Source organism: Panicum virgatum, chromosome 4N (genome assembly GCF_016808335.1).
Source record: "Panicum virgatum strain AP13 chromosome 4N, P.virgatum_v5, whole genome shotgun sequence".
Taxonomy (NCBI): Eukaryota; Viridiplantae; Streptophyta; class Magnoliopsida; order Poales; family Poaceae; genus Panicum; species Panicum virgatum.
This window is the reverse complement of record NC_053148.1, coordinates 38,429,493-38,435,128: the sequence shown is the minus strand read 5'-3', so window position 1 is coordinate 38,435,128 and position 5,636 is coordinate 38,429,493.

Sequence of the window (5,636 nt, the reverse complement as noted above, 5' to 3'; positions counted from 1 at the left end):
ATGGAGTTTTCCCTACAAGTAGAAATCGAGGCATACAAGATACAAGATATATATGATATGAACTTTAGCATGGTTAGCACAACCTCACAACCACAAGATGAACATAAATAGATAAGAGTAGCATAAACTAACATAGTTCATCACACAATACAAACCAAATGTTCAAATCCAAACACAAGTCTCAAATAGAGTTCATCAAAGACACAAATAAACATGAGAGGCAAGCGGAAGCCGCAGCGGAAGCCGAAAACGAATGATCTCCATAAGAAATCCATGAGCTCCCCCTAGATCCAAGCACTCCAAAGCTCCTTCTCCCCCTTTGGCATCAATTGCCAAGAAAGTCAAACGGCTGGTGGAGGAGGTGGCGGTGGGTAGAACGGCCGGTGCGGGTAGAACTTTGGAGGCGGCACTGGAGCCAGAAATACCGAGTAGAAGTGATCAGAAAATCCAGTGAAGGCTGTGCTGAGGCATCAAAGCGCTGCTCTAGCTGCTCCTGTCTCTTCTCAAACTGCTCAAACTGCTCAGAAGAGGGCAAATCCTCAAAACGTGAGTCAAGAGCTGCTATATCTGAGTGTAAACTCTCATGAAACCCCTGCATCTGAGCCATCATGGGCTGAAGCATCTGCTGCTGCATGTTCTGAAAGTTTATGTTCATCTGATTCTGCATCTGATTGGCCAACCCCGCAATCTGAGAGGACATGCTCTCCTGCATGGATGCAAAGTATGGGTCAAAATAGCCAGCTGGAGGAGCCCACTGCTGCTGTGCTGGAGGATGCGGTGGTGGCATGGCATGCTGAGCTGCAGCTGCTCCCATGTGAGCATCATCATCACTATCATCTTGCCCCTGTGCTTCAGCATCCATATCATCTCCAGGAAAGGGAGTCAAAGGCCTCAAGAGAAAAGCATTGTCATTCTTGAATGGCCTGAAAGGTGTGTGCTTACTTTCACATATCCCTCTGAAGCTAGTCTTAACCTTGATGATGGACATAATATATGGAGCAAAATATAAGTTCATTTCCATGTTTAGCCTCAAATCTGCAAGCTGATCCATGATAAGAGCAATGACATTGATTCTGTTTCCATTCATGATATGAGATATCACATTCTAATAGTGCCCTCTAATTTTATCCTTGTTGCCACTCTTAGGCATGAATGTGACTCTAACAATCTTATTGATCACTGCAGGATGATGCCTCAGACCCTAAGTGCCCCCAAAGCTTCTAGCAATTCCAAGATGTGCAGGCTCATAGAACATGGGGTAGTCATTCTCATCTAGAGGGTTTTCTAGCACAACATTCATACTTTGCTCACTATTGATGAAATCATAATCCAATTGATTTGCCTCAGCAAACTGTGCAAATGTAGCACCATAGGTTATTTTGCCAGTTGTCCACCTAAATGTTTCGTCAACCATGTTGATTTCTAGAGTGGCATAGAACTGGCGTATCACAGTTTCATTCCAATCACACCTATATTGCAGAAAATTAGCTAACCCCCTTTGCTGAAACCTATCCACTAGATCAGACATGACTTGATGTTGTCTCATATAGCCTAGGTCAATGGTCTGATGTTTGAATACATTTTTCTTAATTAGATGACCAAAGTAAACATCCTTTTGTACCTCGGTTTTGAAGAAGAGAATGTTGGTGTCACGAGGCAAGCTGAACTGATCCACTGCTCTTGCATTTGCATAGCTTTCTGCAGTCCACTGTCGACTAGGTAGATCCAGCCCCATCAAATCTGTAACATCATTGTCAATCCCCTCAGTATCTTCCTCTGAAGACTCATCACCAACATCTCCCACTGAAGATGCAGCAGCCATCTCACTGACATTTGGAGCATAGTCCACATCATCCAAGTCATCACTGTCTCTTTGTCTTTTAGAAGTCATTGCCTTCTTGATTTTAGTAGCTGTGGCCTTGACGATCTTCCGGGGTGGCCTGAGATCAAGATTTAACCATAAGAACAATTACTAAAGTCATAGAATCAATCCTTAATGATAAAGCTCAATTCAGCACTGATCTGAAAAAACTGATACTAGCGGACCGTCCGCACTTCTGAACGCGGACCGTCCGCGGTTCATGAACTACCTCGGCGGACCGTCCGCGTCCAGGAGGCGGACTATCCGCGACCCATCTGTTCTGCGCAGGAACACAAAATCGCCCTCATCTTTGATTCACCCACATTTTGAGTTTCGATTCTAATCCACCAACCAAAATTACACTATAGCATCTCCTTATCACTAGGAATATGATCCCCCAATTATTTTCAAGAATCCATGGTCCAAAAATAGATCGGAGCATCTAACCCTAACTCTTTCCAATAAAGAAAACCAAGAACAAGAGTTAGGGATTCATCGATATACCAAGAGGACATGATGCACAATCTTGAGAAGAGTCCGGGGATGTGCTCGGACCGTCCGGGAACCACTCCAAAAGGGCTTGACCTTGTTGTCTCCCCCACGTGCTTGAGAGAGAAAGAGAGAGAGCCTTTTGGAGGATATGTGCGGTTTGGTGGGGGAGAGTGAGAGGGACACCCCTTATAAATCAAGTCTGGCCGACCCTACCTTTCTGTCCATTCGCGGACCGTCCGCGATAATCTGGCGGACCGTCCGCCTTTTAATTTTTATACTGCCAACTGACTGAAACTGCCTCTGGTAAAATCTGCCCAGCACAGGCGGACTGTCCGCGGTCCTTTGGCGGACTGTCCGCAATGAATTTCTGCGGTTGACAACTTCTCTACAGAGACTCTGGTGGACAATCCTCATGAACGGCGGACTGTCCGCCCCATACCTGCGGACTGTCCGCAGTACCAAATTTTAGTCAGCCCAGAAATTTGCCAATTTTCTCAAATCCAACTCCAATTTGGGATCATTGCTCATATAAACATCCAAAAATCTCAAATATTGCATGAAAACCTTCAAAAGACTCATATGAGCAAGTTTCAACAAGAATTCGAAAATAACTCGAGTAAAATCATGAAAACTCATAAATGGCTCAAAAATACCTCAAAAATTCAGAAAAAAGAAACAACTAGTGCATGAAAGAACCATATGCCACATGTGCTAGTTTTCAAGCCACATTTGACAAGTCAATGATATTTAACTCATTTCTTAACTTGCAAAACCGAGATTCATCCAAAGGCTTGGTAAATATATCGGCTAATTGATCATCCGTGCCAATACCATCAATCTTGATATCACCCTTGTTCACATGATCTCTAAGAAAATGATGGCGGATATCAATATGCTTGGTTCTTGAGTGTTGAACCGGATTAGAGGCAATCTTCACGGCACTTTCATTATCACACAACAAGAGAATTTCATCAAATTTCACACCATAATCTAGAAGAGTTTGCTTCATCCATAACAATTGTGCACAACAACTTCCGGCCGAGATATATTCCGCTTCGGCGGTTGAAAGAGCCACGGAATTTTGCTTCTTTGATGACCAAGATACAAGAGATCTTCCAAGAAATTGACAACCACCAGAAGTGCTCTTCCTATCAACCTTGCACCCCGCATAATCCGAATCCGAGAAACCAACCAAATCAAAATGAGCACCCTTGGGATACCATAAGCCAATATTAGGAGAAAATTTCAAGTATCTCAAGATCCTTTTGACGGTGGTCAAATGACATTCTCTAGGTGCGGCTTGAAATCGTGCACACATGCAAACACTAAACATGATGTCAGGCCTAGATGCGGTCAAATAAAGCAAACTATCAATCATAGAACGATAAAGCTTTTGGTCAACCGGGTTACCTCCCTCATCTAAGTCGAGATGCCCATTGGTGGCCATAGGAGTCTTGATTGGTTTTGCATCTTCCATTCCAAATTTCTTCAAGTATCCTTCACATATTTTGATTGACACACAAAGGTGCCTTCCTTGAGTTGCTTGATTTGAAGTCCAAGAAAGAAACTCAATTCACCAATCATGGACATCTCAAATTCCCTAGACATCATTTCACCAAATTCCTCACAAAAACTTGGGTTAGTTGAACCAAAGATAATATCATCGACATAAATTTGACAAACAAACAAATCTTTACCAATATCTTTAGTGAACAAGGTAGTATCAACCTTACCAATTTTGAAGCCCTTAGAGATAAGAAAATCTCTCAATCTTTCATACCAAGCTCGTGGAGCTTGCTTAAGACCATAAAGAGCTTTAGAGAGCTTGTATACATGATTTGGCTTCTTGGGATCTTCAAAACCGGGAGGTTCCTCAACAAAAACAAGTTCACTAATCTTGCCATTCAAGAAAGCACTTGTCACATCCATTTGAAAAAGTTTAATGTTGTGAGAGCAAGCATAAGCTAATAAAATTCTAATAGCTTCTAATCTAGCAACGGGAGCAAAAGTTTCACCGAAATCCAAACCTTCGACTTGAGTGAAGCCTTGAGCTACCAATCTTGCCTTGTTTCTCACAACCATTCCATCTTCATTTTGCTTGTTTCTAAAAACCCATTTAGTGCCAATAACATTATAATTCTTGGGCCTCTCAACTAAATCCCAAACTTGATTCCGGGTGAAATTATTTAATTCTTCATGCATAGCATTCACCCAATCCGGATCTCTCAATGCTTCATCTACACGGTTAGGTTCAAGAAAAGATACAAAAGAATAATGTTCACAAAATGAAGCAATGCGAGATCGAGTTTGGACACCCTTACTAATATCACCCATGATTTGATCCATCGGATGATCCTTTGCAAGAACATGATGAATTCTTTGAGGAACAATGGGTTCTTGAGTTGATGAAGAAGGTGCACTAGATGAACCAACTTGATCTTGTACTTGAGAATCATCATTACTTGAATCTTGTACAATTTGTTGTGCTTGATCATTTGAGATTGAAGTTGAAGGATTAACTCTAATAGAGATAGAAGGACCATCTTCATCTTCATCTTCTTCTCTTGGTCTAACATCACCAATTGACATATTTTTCATTGCATTTCTCAACCCATCACTTCTCACATCATCAAGATTTTCTTGTTCATTATGAGAACCATTGGTTTCATCAAACTCAACATCATATGCTTCTTCAACAATGCCATGAGTTTTGTTGTAGACCCGATAAGCCTTGCGATTAGATGAATATCCAAGTAGAAAACCCTCATCACATTTGCTTTGAAACTTTGATAACCGAGTTCCTTTCTTGAGAATATAGCATTTGCAACCAAACACTCTAAAATATGATATATTTGGCTTCCTTCCAATGAGCAACTCATATGGGGTCTTGTTATGAAATCTATGGCAATACAATCTATTTGAGGCATGACAAGCCGTGTTGATTCCTTCGGCCCAAAAGCTATCCGAAACATTGTACTCGGAGAGCATTGATCTTGCCATATCAATCAAGGTTCTATTTTTCCTCTCAACAAGACCATTTTGTTCCGGAGTGTACTTCGTTGAGAATTCATGCTTGATTCCTTTCTCATCACACCATTCCTCAACTCTTGTGTTCCTAAACTCACTTCCATTGTCACTCCTTACTTTCTTCACCTTGAGCTCAAATTCATTTTCGGCCCTTGTAAAGAATTTCTTGAATGTGTCATATGTATCGGCCTTGTCATGAAGAAAGAAAACCCATGTATATCTTGAGTAATCATCTACTACCACAAGACAATAGCAA